The sequence below is a fragment of the Puma concolor genome, chromosome B1 (genome assembly GCF_028749965.1).
Source record: "Puma concolor isolate L17-30 chromosome B1, mPumCon1.1.hap2, whole genome shotgun sequence".
Lineage (NCBI taxonomy): Eukaryota > Metazoa > Chordata > Mammalia > Carnivora > Felidae > Puma > Puma concolor.
The window spans coordinates 21,182,624-21,200,858 of record NC_141670.1 but is presented as its reverse complement, the minus strand read 5'-3'; the positions used below and the strand labels follow the sequence as shown (position 1 = coordinate 21,200,858).

The window sequence follows — 18,235 nt, the reverse complement described above, 5'->3', positions numbered from 1 at the left end:
CGCCCCGCCCCCCGCACGGCTACACAGAGGGGCGCCCACGTGCCCAGCCTGCCTTCTGCAGCGCAGCGGCCCGGGGCGCTCCTCTCCGCGCGGACCAGCGAGGCGGCGGCCGCTCCTTCAGCCTCCCGGAGCCGCTCGCCCACCACCGCCCCCTCGGCGCGACCCTAGCACCGCCCCAGTAAGTTGCCAAGGGTCCGGTAGCGCGGAGGGACCGCAGGCGAGGGGCGGCCTGGGCTCCGGGGCCGGACGGGAAGGGCCGGGCTGGGGCGCCGAGGGCCCCGAGGCCGCGCCGCCGGGACTCGGAGATGGAGAGCCCCGGGGCCGCGGGAGGGGGCTGCCGCCGCAGACCCTCGTCCCTGGGGGCTGCGCCTCGCCCTGGCCAACCCCGCGCGATCGTGTGTGCCGCGAGGCGTCGGGGTCCGCGGGGACTGCGCGGGTCGCGGGGGCTGGGGACGGCCGGCACGGAGACCCTGCGGGGGGACCCTTGAGGCACTCTTGTCCGGGGCGGGGAGGAGAGGGGCCCTGGGCACCCGTCTCCGGGAGGGCACACTGAGGGGTCCCCGAAGTCGCCTTCCAGAGAGTTTTGATTTAAATATAGAACAGCGCCTGGAGCCCTGGAAGCCTTTCACGTCCTAGACGTGACCGGGACGGGTAGGACAGGTAAAATGGCCCGTCGCGCTGTGTGTTTGAAAGTAAAGGGGCGCCGTTTTAAGCCCGTCAGGGACGGGCTATACTCTTAAAGCCTACTGCCTGGAGTCTTCAGCTTTGAACTCGAAATGCCGTTCTTGATGCTTCGGCAGTCACCTAGCCCATCGCCTCACAATACCCTTCCAGCGGAGAACTTTCCAACACATATCCAGACGATGGAGCAACGTGTTCAAAGACGGTATCTTAAAGGGCCTTAAAAGTACTCTCATGGAGTCCTGTAAGTCTTTATAAGTGGAAACAGTGCCCAGATTTCGGGAGTAAAAAGGTCCAACCTATTGAGACTTTCAAGTATTCATGCAGAACTGCCTGCAAAAGCGTTTAGGGGACTCTTAGGACTGGTAATAAGATTTATCTAGTCGCAAGTACAGAAAACATTCATCTTTGAATGAGGGAGGATCGTCAGATTTTAGGAGCGTTCTGAACGTTGGCGGGGGCTTGGCATATGAAGTAAGTGCGTATGTGACCTCTGACTTGATACTTTTGCACTCTTGCAAAACCTCAGTCACCTCTTTCCTCACTGAGTCTTAATAATAATTATCTCCCCAGGAAGTCACAAGTATTTGTGTTCATGCTCCTTTGTCTAAGGGATGGACAGGATAATAATAGTTTTATATGCTTTCTTATCGTTGCTTTTTCCCTTTGTACTATTAAACCCTTTATTTCTTTTAGTTGCACTGACGCTTGATATGAAGTGTTTTAGTGCAGAACAGCATATGCATTTTCTTAATATTTTGCTTTACTACAGAGTTCCTACTTGGCTGCTCTGTGTTAATGCTGAGAGGCCACATTATTTATTAGGATTTTTTCACTTTTCTCCCTTGCCTCTCGTTTCCACATCATGCCTTGATTGGGGAATGTCATTTACCTTAAAGCATTTTAATCTTTAAGGGTGTGATGTGGCCTTGGAGACCCGAGTAAAACTCTGTCTGGTATCTCCTGGGATTCAGTTTGCAGAATCCTCGGCCTCTTCAGCACATCGTCAGCAAAGTCCTTTGGATTCCAAAGTCTCTAAGCATTATCACTGGACTTGGAGTCTGTAAAAGAGCATGGAGGCTGGGAGTGGAAACAAGGTTGAAAAGACAGAATACTCTAGAGTTTTCCATCTCATATTCTCATATATTTTTGGGTTTTGGACATAAGCACCTGAAGAATTTTAAAGTTCTTGCTTTCCACTGGAAGCCTGCTCCCCTTTGCGGAGTGGGAGTGCCTAGTCTCCATTCTACATGGCCCACCTTCTGTTGTCTTCTCATGCTTTCTTGCTGAAGTTGTCATTGCTTTTCTTGGCTCTTTTGGCCAGACCTGGGCCCTCATTTATGGCCGTTTCTTCTTCTTTCAGTCCACTTTTCAAATGGGCTTTCTCTCATCATTTTTCTTTGGTGGCTTCTCTACTTAGCCTAGTTTCTGTCTTCCCTTCTGTTTTATTTGTTTGCTATTCCATATACCTTTACCTATATACCTATATAAGTATTTTTTTTAAGTGTTCAGGGTCATCTGCTAGTTTTATTTTGATGCCCTTCAGTGACCAAGTTTCAGAACAGAATATTGAAAACATCCTACCTTGCTGTGTGTTTTATTATTTCCCCAAACATGATATGAACACATTGATTCTTAAGGACTGGCTTCTTAGAGGCCACTTACTGGATGATAGGCAGTTAAAACAAAAGCCGAATTTTCAGTTGAATCTATTTCTCAACATTCACATGCTTAGTACTGTATGCTTCATTTGAATGTTTTGGCATCCAACTGAATACTGAAAAACTCATTTAACGGTAAGATTTCACTTACATGAGACCACTCATCTAAATGGTTTGCAAAATCTGCGTGGTTAACCCATACTACACCTTTAATCTGAGTATTCAAAAACATACTGATAAAGCCTTGATTAAAAAAAAAAACTTGGGGCGCCTGGGTGGCTCAGTCCGTTGGGCGTCTGACTTTGGCTCAGGTCATGATCTCACGGTCCGTGAGTTCGAGCCCCGCGTCGGGCTCTGTGCTGACAGCTCAGAGCCTGGAGCCTGTTTCAGATTCTGTGTCTCCCTCTCTCTGTGACCTTCCCCCATTCATGCTCTGTCTCTCTCTGTCTCAAAAATGAATAAATGTTAAAAAAAAAACAAAACAAAACACTAATATCGTTCTTTTCATCGTCACCTGTTGCAATAACTTTTCATTCTACTGCCTAACAATGTCTGCACATGACACATGCTCAATATGTCATTGTTGAATGGATGCCACTGATTTCAATAATTTGAGAAAGGGTGCTATTTATGTCTTTGACTGTATATTCCTTCATTCACGTTTCCTTCACTGAAAATCCCTATTCTGTTCCAGACACTGGACAACCAAAAGTTATGTGTAGCTCCAGTTTTGGAAGGATTTTTCAGTTAGTTTTACATTAAGGAAACCTTTCATCGATGGATTTATGAGTAGGTTTTTTTGTTGTAATTTTATACGAAGTAACAATACCTATAAACAGATGACTTGGGTACTGTCTATACCAGAAAGCAAGTAAGGAACATGCTCTCTAATACATGAAAATGATGCTGCTTTCTATTTCATCATCAAAAGTACCTGTGCTTGGCGTTTTTGTTTTATTGGTAGTAACAAATTTGTCTTGGTTCTTCTTATATAGTCTCTTACTTGCCTTTTTGGCTATTGTTTTAGAATTGTTGTCCATGGCTGTTGCAGTGTTGTAGATGCCTTTGATAAAACCAAACCAACAGCTAGGGGTTCATTCTCAGCGGGCTCTAAATAGTTGACCAGGTTCTCAGTAACTTAGTTAAGATAATCAGAGCGTGATTGATCTATTAATTTTTCATGTCCAACTTAATAAACATAACATAATATTAATCTCTGGAAGCAAACAGTGTACTATTGTTTTCCTTGTGCTTATGGACTCAAACTTTACGTGTTTGTAGGAAAGCCCTCGCTGTCATTAGTTAACCTTCTCATTGATAAGTACAAGTTGTATTGACTTTAAGATTTGAGGTAAAGTGGTTTTTATTTAAAATGCTGGATTTAAATATGTGGGTTGCATTTCTTCTGTTCCTATTCAGACTTTTACTTTGGAATCTCTGTTCAGAGAAATCCATGGGTATGTATGGACATACATTATTGAAGATCTATTTTTCTGGGTGTGTATGGACATACGTGGTTATAAAACTTGGGGTTTCTTACATCTAAGATGGAATCATCAGGCTACAGTGTCCTATGTGATGATTTCATTCTGCAGATGTCATAAATTTAATTTTATGCCTCTCTCCATCCCTCTTCAAGAAATAAAATAAAAATAAAATCCATACCCACCCATTCATTTCCGGTGCTGCATATTAGTATCTCTCTTCAGAATGTGAGCCAATCTGGGATTCTTCAGTGAGGCAGATGGTATAAGAACGTTTCTTAACCTTTCTTCCAGGAGTTAAAAAAAAAAAAAAAAAAGCCCTATGTTGTATTCATTTTTGGAATATTTTGTGAACAATACACAGCAAAGAATTTTTATTTCCCTTGTTGATTCTTGCTAGTTTTTCCCACAGTTCTGGGGAAAATTCTTTTCTTTCCTTAACCCAATCTGGCTTCAGGAAGCCTTCCTAGGTCTTTATACAATTATATGTAATACAATGCTGTTTATTGCCTTCAAAGCCTACTTCCTAGTGAACCTAGTGATCATGGTGGATGGAACTCCATGTCATTAAGGATGCTGAATGATACTGTAATTAAGAGTCTCTCATTTGATACTTCTTTTGCCCCCCCCCCCCTTTTTTTAGTTAAGATTTTAAGGTAAGTGGATCTGTTCTGCTTAAAAACAAATGCTTGTCTCTTCAGAAAATCAAGACAGTACACCTTAAAGCTTCTTTATTTTACTTCTCTGTAAAAGATGTTATAGAAGTTGTTACTTTGATCATTAGAGGAATAAAGATTGGTTAGTTAGGATCTTTTCTTGCCTTGGCTGTGGGTATCTAGCTGCCGTATTGGTAGATGATGATAATGATGAGAGTCACCAGTGGAATCAGTGGTAGTGGAATTAAGTGTCTGTATATTGAACCTTAAGGAAAAAATGGGGTCTTTTTTGCATGTTCAGTCTTATTTTTTTATGCTCAAATATGACCTCAGGACAGATTTTCAGAATGCAATTCAATTTCTACTTTAAAAAATCACACTAAGGGGCATCTGGTTGGCTCAGTCAGTTGAGCGTCTGGCTCTTCACTTCCGCCCGGGTCATGACCTTGAAGTTGGTGAGATCAAGCCCCACATTGGGCTCAGCACTAATAGCATGGAGCCTGCTTGGGATTCTCTTTCCCTTTCCCTCTCCCTTGCATGGGCATGTGTGCGTGCACCTGTGTGCTCTCTCTGTCTCTCAAAGTAAATAAAAATAAACTTTAAAGTCACACTAAAATAGTAAGAAGTCCTCTCTGTATCATACGCAGAGTGTATTTCCTGAAGCACGTGACTTATCTTCCACCCTTCTCCCTGTTCATGCTGTTTGGGTTCCAAAAGCAGTTATGCATTTGGTGGAAACAACTGGATTTGATTTTTGTGAAACTATTAGGCAGAATTTACCATAACTCATATGCAAAACTTAGAGTATTTAGCAATTGTATGTGCATCCAAGTTACTTAATACTGTTTTGATCCATTAGGATTCCTGGAATAGGAAATGGGACTTTGTAACTTTGCTTCTAAGAATATCCTATGAGATAACTCTATTTGGAGTCTTCCAAATAGATGAACAGCGGTTAGTTAATCCATTTTGGAGAAATATGTGTTGTATATATTTACTGCCCAGATCTCGAGTCTGTAGAGAAGCAAAAAATAAGTAACTTGTTTCCTGTTCTGTGGGCATTGACCACCCAGTGAAGGGGTTAACGAGGAAACATACAATGGAAGAACAATGATAAAGCTGTCATCCGGGTGGCAAAAAAAGCTGGAGGTATAGGAAAGAGAGATAACACTCTATTCCAAACTTTACTTTAAAAAAAAAATACGTGTTGTGGTTCTGACATAGACAAAATGCCCAACCAATTTAGGTATTGTCATCATTATAGTTACTATTATTGCTGCTAAAACTACTCTTTCTTTTCCTCTAGTTGCTTTTTGGTAAAACTTGAGTCACTTGGATTTGAATTCTGGCTGGGCAGTTATTCACCAAAATATGCATTTGGAAGGGCAATAATACTTACTATTAATTTGGCAAAATTGTGTACCATTTATTACCCCAGACCTCTAGAAAATTATGTATATATATATATATATATATATGTTTTTATTTGGAGAGAGAGAGCGCATGCTAGTATGCAGGGCAGGGGCAGAGGGAGAGAGAGGATGGAGCCCGCCATGGAGCTCGATCCCACAATACTGGAATCGTGACCAGAGCTGAAATCAAGAGTCCAGCGCTCAACCAATGAAACTACTCAGGGACCTCTAGAAAATTACATTTAATTGCAAATTCAAACTGTTCTGAAACGTTTTAGAAGAAGAGTTAAAACACATTAGGAGATTGTATTTTAGATGGAAATCTTTTTTTTAATTTTTTAAAAATGTTTTTATTTATTTTGGAAGGAGAGAGAGAGAGACAGAGAGACAGAGCATGAGTGGGGGAGGAGCAGAGAGAGAGAGAGGCAGACACAGAATTTGAAGCAGGCTCCAGGCTCTGAGCTGTCAGCACAGAGCCTGATGCAGGGCTCGAACTCACGAACTGTGAGATCATGACCTGAGCCGAAGTCGGATGTTTAACCAACTGAGCCATCCAGGTGCCCCTAGATGGAAGTTTTGAAGAATAAAGCCATTATAAAATTTTTAAAAAATGTTTATTTATTTTTGAAGGAGAGAGACAGAGTATGAGTGGGGCAGGGGCAGAGAGAGATGGAGACAGAATCTGAAGCAGGTTCCAGGCTCTGAGCTGTCAGCACAGAGCCTGACCCAGGGCTTGAACTTACAGACTGTGAGATCATGACCTGAGCCGAAGTCAGACACTCAACCAACTGAGCCACCCAGGTGCCTCACATTATTAAATTATTAAATTAAGAGAATGAGATTATTTTAATTTCTTTCTTTAACAGTTGAATTGTTCCATTAGGCAAGGAGGTATATTTGCACAAACTTAATGAGTTTGAAATCCATAAAGGGCCTTGTCAAGAATGGAAAGAGGTCTTCATCCATTTTCCCATTATTGCTTCTCCCACAGAACACCCACTGCAGATCAAGAAAAGCAGACTCTGTCTACACTTTAGCGTTGGTTGCAATCTTTACTTTCAGCTTGGGATGGACAAAGGACTGATTAGAAATGCTGATAGCTGAAGAGATACTTGTCTATCCCACATTCGAGAGGGAAGGGTTGTTTTGTTAGAAGAAAGCACATTTAGTTTAGTGTCTACCATTGACCTAGTAGAAGAAAAAAAATGCTGTTTTTGTTTTTAAGTTTATTTTGAGAGAGTGAGAGAAGTGTATGAGCATGGGAGGAGCAGAGAGAGAGAATCCCAAGCGGGCTCCACACTATCAGCACAGAGCCCAATGTGGGGCTCGATCTCACAAACCATGGGATCATCACCTGAACGGAAATCAAGAGTTGGATGCTTAACCAGCTGAGCCACCCAGGTGCCCCTCGGGGTGGGGGGTGGGGGACATGTTTTACAAGAGATTATATAACCCAAACTATATTTACTATAGTCTTCAGTTCCTGTCAGCCAGCTCCTGTCTTCAGTCCTAAGTCAGGCTCTAAGGGGGTACAAGGAAGGTCTCCATGTAGACAGGGAGCTGGTGCCAGAGCTCCACCTTCCAGGTTTCAGGTTCTTGCGAAAATACCGTTAAAAAAAAAAAATCTGATAATTGTTCCTGAGAGGGGGGTGGAGGTGGGAAGGACAGGTAATTAATTTGCATCTTTAGTTTACTAGACAAATCTTTCCATTTCTACTAGATAAAAATCGCTTCACAATGTTTTTGTTTGATGGACCTTAGGTGCTCAAAATGCCATTAATCCTAGTTGTTTGCAAGATGACTGGTGTCATGTCATTGCTGATTGGCTCATGTATGACCAATAAGTATTATTTCCAAGTTCTTGGGTTGGATGGGGTATGGATATTCAATGTATTATTATTTTAGAATAATACATGAATAAACAAAACTTTAAATAAATTTCTCCTAAATAAATCAGCAAATAAAAATCTTTACAAATGTCTTTGTGTTTTTCCTTCAAGTAGAAAACATTTGTATTAAATGAAGTTTTCCCCTTTCATTCAGAAAGACAGTTTTCTTTAGAGTGACTTTTTTTTCCTCCTGAAATTCACTCAGTGTTCACTCCCATAATGTTCCTGGTCTCCTGAAGCAAAGAATACTTAATATTTTGCAGAGCATTCATGGTCTACAAGATGTTTGCAACTTGATAAAAGTCTGAATGAAAACTTCACTGATAGTTTGTATCAAATTTAGGTATGAATTCCTCTGGGAAAATTCTTTGTCCGGTAAATTCAGGCTAGTCTGCATGACCTTTTCTCTGCTTTTAATGATCATATTAAACAACACAGTTTTATATTTCTGTTTGAATCCAACAGCAAGTTTCAATTCTGTTTCTTTAATTCAGTTGTTATTTGAGCAATCATTTAGGAGATGTTTCTTGGAGACCTAGAAGGAGCCAGGGATGAGCTTTGATACTCCATGTTGAGGGCTCATTAACACTCTGGAGTTATCTTGGCCATGTTAGGAATTTAACTCTTTTGTCCAGGCCAGTCAGTGCAACAAAATGACTTCAGATTGGCTGTGTTTAATCAAGCAAAATGAAACTGCTGTTTTAATTCTTACATGTGACATTTTGCACTGATCTAGACTTATATATGAAAGACTTGACAGAAGAATAAGAAACTTCCTCCAAGTCCAAAACCTACTGAGAGTTCATTTTGTTCATCACGTGAAACAAATAGCACTGCCAAGGTGCTTGGCCAGGTCCTTAGCAAGTTTCTTCGCGAGTTCCGGCGTGCATTGAAGATTAAGCACCCACTCTGTGCTGTGTGAAGGATGTGACGTGTGGTGAATCTCCACCCTGGTGGGTCATGATTTAATCTCTGTGGAATTTGATGGTGTTGAGAGTTACTTCCCTACCAAATCCTCTTCTCTTTGGCTGCTCAATCTATATTACAAATTTACATGAACAGTTTTGGAGGGGAAGGTTATAGAACCACGTTGATATATTAATGAAATCCAATTATAGTAGAATCATATTAATATTTTCAACTCGTGGTCCATGCTGTTTGAGCAGTCTCTGAAATTTAACTGTCCAACTCTTAAAAGATTGGACAAGTGAATCAAATGAGAGAAATTAATTTTTTTGTTTATTTTTGAGAGAGAGAGAGAGAGAGAGAGCACTTGTGGGGGAGGGGCAGAGAGCGAGAGGGAGACACGGAATCCGAAGCAGGCTCCGGGCTCCAAGCTGTTGGCACAGAGCCCGACGTGGGGCTGGGACCCACGAACTGTGAGACCATGACCTGAGCTGAAAGTTGGACACTTAACCAACTGCGCCACCCAGGCACCCCACCCCGCCTTTTCTTTTCTCTTTTCTCTTTTCCTTGCTTTGCTTTTCTTGTTATTTTCAGAGAGAAAGAAAGTGCAAGTCAGGGAGGGGCAGAGAGAGAGAGGAGACAATCCCAAACAAGCTCTACATCTTGAGTGCAGAGCCCAAGGCAGGGCTTGAACTCACGAACCATGGGATCATGACCTGAGCCGAAGTCAGACACTTAACCAACTGAGTATACCAGGTGCCTGCCCCAACTTACTGTTTTTTCTAATGAAAAGTTTCATGACAAGTTTCCTATAATTTGCATCAACTGTATTTGAACTAATGGTACTTAACAGTTTTTTGATAGAGGAGCACCTCCTTCTTCTGTCCATTCTGATTATATTTTCATGGAAGGAGGAAGAAACACACATATGCATGAAAAATACAAATGCCCCAGTAGTTTTCTGTAATATATCTGGTGGTAAAAGCTGCCCTGAATTCAGTGATTAGGAACCCAGAATGAGGCCCCTGCAATTCAGAAAGCCCTTTCAACTCCTGGGAAGGGTATCTTAGGAGAGACCGTCTGGGGGCAGGATGGGTTCTTCGTGGGTCCGACATCCTTTCTTCTTGCTGATGTAAAGCTGCTCGTGGCCCACGGAGGGGCTGAGATCTGGCTCAGAGGTAGGTGTGGCTGTGGGGGCTGAGCTGAAAGCTGTGACAGTAACACCATGATGCCCAGGGAAGCAGTGGCCTGACATCAAAGGAACACTTTGGACTTACGTTGTTTCCAGAATCACCATCTTTCTCTCTTCCATATTCCCAGATTTCTATGTCTACATATGGACCAGGAAATAAATTTGATTCTAAGCATAGCTGAGATCACTTTAATTGAATAGTTGTAAATATATACATAAATGGGAAGAAAAACATAAGAGATAAGAATAGTCAGTGCCCTCTTTTCTTCTCTAAAATTGGAGCATCTTTGGAATGGCATTTGAAATTCAGCCGTATGGCTCAGTGTCAGTCTGATGTGGATATTCTAGAAATCTCTGGAAGTTAATACACTTCAGTGTGATGGAACTAAAGACGTCATGCAGAACTGAAGAGTGACTGCATCACTGCAGATGCTTAATAATGTGCCTAATGAAAAACAGGCAGAGTGAAGAATTTTAATTTTTTTTTTTAAGATTTATTTTTGGGAGACAGAGTGCAAGCAGGGGAGGGGCAGAGAGAGAGAGAGGGAGACACAGAACATGAAGCAGACTCCAGGCTCCAAGCTCTGAGCTCTGAGCTGTCAGCACAGAGCTGCACAAGGGGCTCGAACCCACGAAGCGTGGGATCATGACCTGGGCCAAAGTCGGAGGCTTAACTGAGCCACCCAGGTGCCCCAAGAGTGAAGAATTTTAAAGTGGATTTCTCCACTGACATGCTTGTCTTTTGCAAAACTTGCTTTATAAGTGGTTAAGATTTGTACCGTTTTGTTGCAAAGAGCCCTCTTTAAATGCATTACGTTTGTGACATAGTGGTTGTGTAGGTGGCGTAGGACTTTTGTATGCAGTATTCATCAAGAAAAGAACACAAAGCACATTTCCATGCCATTGAGAAGCAATAGTGGGTGTCGATAAAATGTGTAGTACTAGAGTTTTGAAAACATATCTTGGGCTGGTGCCTGTTTTAAACTCTCCTGAAACAGTTTATTTAAAACAAAATCACTTTTTTTTTTTTTTTGGTTAGATGGTAACACAGGCATAAGGCTCCGTATCCCAGAAATTTGGTTCTGCCGCTATGAAATTGGGGAGATACTGTGGTGATAACTGGTTTTTCCATGCCAAACCCTACACTTAACAGTGCATTGAAAACTGTCTCGTGGGCGATTTGTGAAGCTTTGAAGTGTTCGCTTCCTGCCTCCCTGGCCGCGGACCATTTCTGAGCTCCTGGCACTGTGTATGTGCCGGCCAAGCACAGTGCTAGACAGGTTTGGAAGACGAGGAGGTAAGCTCCTAAGAATGACAATTTAGGGCTCTCTTTTTATAGGATAAGAAACTGAGATATTAAGAGGTGTAACTTATCTGAGGTTAGACAGCTAGGGGCAGAGTGAAGACTTGATTTCCAGATTTCAACATAGCAAAAGCACGGATTTATATCAGGCTATTCTGCTTTTGTGAAAGTAAATCATAATCACTTGTAATATACTACTTAGGTGGTAGGAAGTTTATAAACGCGGGATCAAAGTACAGTTTTTAACCTAGGTTTTTAGATTGTAAAATTTCTTAGAAATTAGCATATTTGAATAAGATATTTTCGTGTAGTGGCATTCTTAGGATGTGAACTATTTTTTTAAAATGGCTTGTTTTTACCCCCCACCCCCCCCCCAAAAAAGGAAAAATGTAATCCTAACCTAAAAATAAAATGACTTTAATATGGGTTCTAAGCTATCTAAAGTCATTAGGATTTAAACCTCCTAAGTGGTGCTTTTAAGCAAATAAGTTCTGTTTGGAGTGCTATTGTGCTATCTAGAGGGAAAAAAAAGGCTCGATTTTTTACTTTTTCTGATTATCGTAGGTAACAGATGGTTTGCACTTAGTTCAGTGAACCAAACAAAGAGCAGACTTTGCATAAAATTTCTGTTGATGGTGCATTTTATCTCACTGAAATGGGTTGTATGGACCTTCTGAATAATGAATAGCATATTTGTGTTATTCTGATCTTTTCTGCTACAGAGTGCCAGATAAATGTGAAGGACAAACGACCTGGCATTGCCACTTTAAAAGTTGTACAGTATCAGGGCGCCTGGGTGGCTCAGCCGGTTAAGCGTCTGACTTCTGCTCAGGTCGTGATCTCTCAGTTTGTGGGTTCAAGCTCTGGGTCGGTCTCTGTGCTGACAGCCCGGAGCCTGGAGCCTGCTTCAGATTCTGTCTCCTTCTGTCTCTGCCCGTCCCCCATTCGTGCTCTCTCTCTGCCTCTCAAAAATGAATAAACGTTAAAAACAAAACAAAACACACAGGCCAGTCCTGAGCACCTCAGCGCAACAGTCAGAGAGCACGTCTGTGGGTTGTCTCCCCTCCGGGCTCCTGTGGCATTGCTCACCATGCCCCAGGAGCTGGAAGGTGTGGTAACAGGAAGGGGACAGTTCTCATAGCTCCACCCCACCACCTGCTGCCATCGGAAGATCAGAACAACTAGAGGCAATCATTTAAACAATGACTGTTCCTTCCAGGGGATCCTGGGTGTCCAACTTCAGCTCAGGACGTGATCTCATGGCTCATGGGTTCGAGCCCCACGTCGGGCTGTGTTCTGACAGCTCAGAGCCTGGAGCCTGCTTTGGATTCTCTGTCTCTCCCTCTGCCCCTCCCCTGCTCACACTCTCTTTCTCAAAAAATGAATAAACATTAAAAAAAAAAGTTGTACAGAATCTATTTTTTACTCTTACTACTGTGCCAACTCTAGGCATGTTGCAGGCCCTGACTAATTTTACAACTGATAAGTTGCTCCAGTGAATTTGGAAACTGCAGGCACTTTTATCTCCTTGAACTACATTGAAATTGTAGTAACTTAATTTTTGTAAGGATTTTAAACCTGAAGGAAAGCCTGGGGAACCCCATCGTACCTCTCTAATCCCCCAGTCTTGAAATTGTTTAGTACAGTTGCTGTCTAATGTTTGACTTTCTGTCGATCCACCAGCCTGTTCTTAGTTGTTGCTTAACTCTTGTGTGGCATCAAAAGGTGGAGGTGACGGAGGCGTGAGGCAGGCAGGATGATGTGGCTGCCGCGGAAGTCACTTGACCAGCCAGGAGTTGCAGACACACCTGCAGTTGGTAATTGAAAGCTCAGTTGAGAACTTTACTTTGTCTCACAGATTTTCTTTTTAACTTTTTTAACGTTTATTCATTTTTTGAGAGACAGGGCATGAGCGGGGGAGGGGCAGTGAGAGAGGGAGACGCAGAATCCGAAGCAGGTTCCAGGCTGGGAGCTGTCAGCACAGAGCCCGACCCGAGGCTCAAACTCAGGAGCTGTGAGATCATGACCTGAGCTGAAGTCAGGCGCCCCTCAGGCGCCCTTCATCTCACATAATTTTAACGCATTACGTAGCAGACAGGGGAATCGGTAAAGTTGAACTACATATTTTCACTTCTAACTTTGTATGCATGAATCAGAATTCAGGCTGTTTTCAAGAAGTGGAAGAAAAGGAAGATTTGAACCAAGTGTAATTTCCGTTGAGATAAAAGGTGAGCAAAGAATGCAAGGATCCTTATTTTTTTTTCCGCCCCCAGAAAATGATATATGTAGAATAGTGTTTGAAGGCAGAGAAAATAATTTTTCTCTGGGGTTCACTTCAGCAGAACTTGCACTGAGATTATTTTCTGAAGCATAATATACAGCATTCCTAGTTTTAATAAATCATGAGATTCTAGGCTCACAAGACACCTGTACATTTCATCCCAAACAGAATCATGCCTCACCATTCCTCACAGGTGTGTGTATTGTGTAAGAGTGAGCTGGAGGTTGTATGTGTGCAGACACATCTGTAGAAAAGTCAACATTTCCTAACTAGTAACATTAACGATAATAGTTTGTATTTAAAAACAATAAAATGTTGGTGATATCTATAGTTGTAGAAAAATCAGCATTTTCTCCTTAACTTCTTAATTCCCAACACTAATTGTTCCAACTCTGATGGTTCCAACTCTGTTTCAGTGCTTAGGAAAAGAAGGGCTTAGGACATCAGAAGATCCCTTAAGCTCCTTTCCTGCTCTAGAAGTAAAATAGCAAGTTCCCTTTTATTATTCCCTAGGTTTTCCTATTATTTCCTAGGCTCCCATCAAGAGCCTCCTGATGTCTTTTGTGGCCATGTCAGGTATGATGCACTCAGACGTAGGAGACCTATGTGGCTGGGATGCGCGGGGTGGGGGGAACCTGAGCCCACTGCTCACCAGAGACTCAGCTGTCAAGACTGAGCTCTTCTGTGGACCATGCTCTGGTGTCATCCTTAACTGTCTGCTGTCCTTGTCGCGTGGGGTGTATTTTCTCCTTTGGATGAGGTCAGCCTTGAAGAACATTGTTAACGGGCACTTGGCAGAGGCTCTGGTGGGCATGCTGTTGAGTGGAGAAGCTGGTGTCAGCATCTGCTTTCCCTCCACTCCCTCATTCTCTTCGTATACTCCCTTTCCCTCAAGCCTGACTCTAAATGCTAACTTCAGGATAATGGGCAACCTTTTCAGAGTATAAAAATCAACAGTGGATGTAGAGAGGTACTTCTGTAATAACTTTTTAAGAAAAATCTGCTTCACTTATAGCATCACATTAACTTTGTGTGGAAGAGGCCCTTGTAGTTACTCTAAAAAAAAAAAAAAAAAAAGCCAATGCATTTTCTCAAGAAGTCAGCCCCTCTATGAGTCATCGCTTTTAGTTATTGCTTTTCCAAGTAACTTTTAAATGGAGCTAGTTTATGGCTTGAATTAGAGTAATCTAGTTACTGCTTTTTGAAATCCTGTTATGACATTTGTTATTATAGAAATTACTCACAGGATAGAATTCAGTGAATTAGATTTCTATTCGAGCAATATTTGTCTGTAAAGCATTAATTATTATATATTTTTAAATTATTGCATTTAAAAGACATCTACTGGCAGAACATACTTTAGGTCAGGCTTTTCAAGGATAATAACCATTTTATAAGGACTTGCTGGTACATGGTAGTAAATTGGAGGTTGTACAAAGCCCAAACAGCAACCCATCATTGAAGGAATTTCCCATTGAAATACAAATCAAAACCACACTCAGATATCACCTCATGCCAGTCAGAGTGGCCAAAATGAACAAATCAGGAGACTATATATGCTGGAGTGGATGTGGAGAAACGGGAACCCTCTTGCACTGTTGGTGGGAATGCAAACTGGTGCAGCCACACTGGAAAACGGTGTGAAGGTTCCTCAAAAAATTAAAAATAGATCTACCCTATGACCCAGCAATAGCACTGCTAGGAATTTACCCAAGGGATACAGGAGTGCTGATGCATAGGGGCGCTTGTACCCCAATGTTCATAGCAGCACTCTCAACAATAGCCAAATTATGGAAAGAGCCTAAATGTCCATCAGATGATGAATGGATAAAGAAATTGTGGTTTATATACCCAATGGAGTACTACGTGGCAATGAGAAAGAATGAAATATGGCCCTTTGTAGCAACGTGGACAGAACTGGAGAGTGTTATGCTAAGTGAAATAAGCCATACAGAGAAAGACAGATACCATATGTTTTCACTCTTAGGTGGATCCTGAGAAACTTAACAGAAACCCATGGGGGAGGGGAAGGAAAAAAAAAAAAAGAGGTTAGAGTGGGGGAGAGCCAAAGCATAAGAGACTCTTAAAAACTGAGAACAAACTGAGGGTTGATGGGCGGTGGGAGGGAGGCGAGGGTGGGTGATGGGCATTGAGGAGGGCACCTTTTGGGATGAGCACTGGGTGTTGTATGGAAACCAATTTGACAATAAATTTAAAAAAAAAAAAGAAAGAAGAAAGAATTTCCCATTTACAACTTAGACTCTGAAAGCTAGAATTTAGAGGGTTTGAACCCATACTAGGGCCACCAGAGTTTATGTTTCTTCACAAGCCACCTCTTCACAAACTGTGACTATGGAACCAATAATTGCACGGCATTATATGCCATTCTTTAAGGAAATGAAATCTTTGGCTCATTGGCCCAAAGATAAACTTTAAGCTATTTTATAATTTCATTTTTCTCCTTTAAAAACATATAGCCACTCAGTAGTTCTGGAATGCCCACTAAATGCAGAACTTTTCTGTGTACTTAGATACACACGCAAATTTTAAAAAGGATATGTTCTTTGAGCTCTTAGAATTTATACTCTAAGTCAGACTTATTGGTGTCTCTATACCCAGAACAGAGTAACAAACGACATGGCTCTTTTCCTAAGCCCTAGAGACATACAATCCAATATCTATCATTAAAAAATAGAACCCCAGGTGGTTCTGGAGTAAATAAAAATAGCCTTTCTCAACACTCTTAAAGTCCTTTTTTCTACAAAAAAAATTTTTAATTATGTTGAAGTAAACATAGCTTAAAATATCCTGCCTTGCCATTTTTTTAAATTAAAGTCTTAACATTTATTTATTTTTAGAGAGAGAAAATGCATGAGCAGGAGAGGGGCAGAGAGAGAGAGGGAGAGGGAGAGAATCCTAAGCAGGCTCCATACCATCACCATGGGAGCCTGACATGGGACTCAAACTCACAAACTGGGAAGTCATGACCTGAACTGAAGCCAAGAGTCGGGCACTTAAGCAAGTGAGTGAGCCACCCAGGCACCCCACCTGTCTTAACCGTTTTTAAGTGTACATTTCAGTAGTGTTAGTTTACTTAGTTGGGTAACCAACCTCTAGAACTTTTTCCTTTTTTAAAACTAAACTCTATACCCAGAGAACAACTCCATTTTTCTCTCTCCTCTCAACCCCAGGCAGTCATTCTATGGATTTGACTACTCTAGATACTTTATATAAGTGCAATTCAACAGTATTTATCTTTTTGTGACTGGGTTATTTCACTTAGTGAATGCCCTCAAGGTTCACTCATGCTGTAACATGTGTCAGAATAGCCTGGTTTTTGTTTTTTTTTTTTGTTTGTTTGTTTTTGTTTTAACGTTTATTTACTTTTGAGAGAGAGAGGGAAACCAAGAATCCCAAGCAGGCTCCGCACTGTCAGCACAGAACCCCACATGGGGCTCGAACTCACAAACTGTGAAATCATGACCTGAGATGAAATCAAGAATCAGACACTTAATTGACTAAGCCACCCAGGCGCCCTGAATATCCTGTTGTTTAGGGCTGAATAATATTCCAGTGTGTGTATACACCACATTTTGTGTATCCATTCATTTGTCAGAGAATATTTAGATTGCTTCCAACTTTAGGTATTGTGAATAATGCTGCTGTAAATATGCGTGTGCAAATATCTTTTTGAGTCCCTGTTTACAGTTATTTTGAATATATACCCAAAAATGGAATTGCTGAATCATATGGTTATTTTAATTTTTTTAAAGAATCAGTATAGGGGTGCATCAGTAGCTCAGTTGGTTAAGTGTCCAACTTCAGCTTAGGTCATGGATCTCATGGTTCGTGGGTTCTAGTCCCACGCTGGGCTCTGTGCCTATAGCTCAGAGCCTGGAGCCTGCTTCAGATGTGTCTCCATCTGTCTCTGTCCTTCCCCCTCTCTCGCTCTCCCTCTCTCTCTCTTTCTTCTCAAAAATGAATAAATGTTCTACAAATTTTTTTAAAAAGAATCGCTATTTTCACTGTTTTCCATAGTGGTTGCACCATTTTACATTCCCACCAATAGTGCACAAGGTTTCCAGTCTCTCCACATCCTTGCCAACACTTAGTATTTTCTGTTTTATTTTTTTTAATTAATAATCATCCCAGTAGGTGTTAGAGTGCTGTTATAATTACAAATTTTCTCTAAACTAAATAAATATAAAATCAAATGTTTTACTTTCCTTCACACCAAAAGAAGTTTAAAACATTGCCTGGTTGTTTTCCTAAGATTTAAAAGTTTCCATTTATTCTCGGGGTAAGTTGCCTTTTGTATACAACAGGCAAAAGATATACATAAGTTGCCTTTTGTATAATAGCATCTGTCAGTAAAGAAAGCCCTGAGCTTGTCTCAACACACAAATAGCATGCGAATAAGGATGTACACGCTCCACTCTTACAGGATTGCTTGGGCGTCAAAGCCCCCCTCCACGTTCGTGAGGCTTCCCACTGATTCGGTCCCAATTCCCTGGGTCCAGGTATGTAATGCAAACGGATGAAACAGGCGTGTGGTGAACTAGAAAGCAAACTTTTAAAAGTACCACGTGCACTGAAGCATAGTTTGGGAGGTGGGAGGAGTGGCTGATAGAGTCCGCAGAGTCCTGGAAACTGTGGAAAGAGTAGATGTGACTTGAGAATGCAGCCCAGGAGAAAACCCTATTTTTATTCCATCTCTCTTTAAGTGTGTCAGAACACGCTATATACAAGGCACTTCCAAATCTCTTTTCC

At 41.7% G+C, this 18,235-nt stretch overlaps 1 protein-coding gene across 4 annotated transcripts in view; it reads left to right on the top strand.

Annotated features, from left to right (window-relative positions):
- Window positions 1-27: 27 nt before the first annotated feature.
- SLC7A2 (solute carrier family 7 member 2) overlaps window positions 28-18,235 on the top strand; it is a 76,263-nt gene continuing 58,055 nt past the window's right edge. For 2 of the 4 annotated variants that reach the window (XM_025932911.2, XM_025932910.2), the window contains exon 1: window positions 28-178. The gene's annotated coding sequence lies outside the window, so the exon portion shown is untranslated. The other 2 variants (XM_086702857.1, XM_086702859.1) reach the window with 2 other exon arrangements.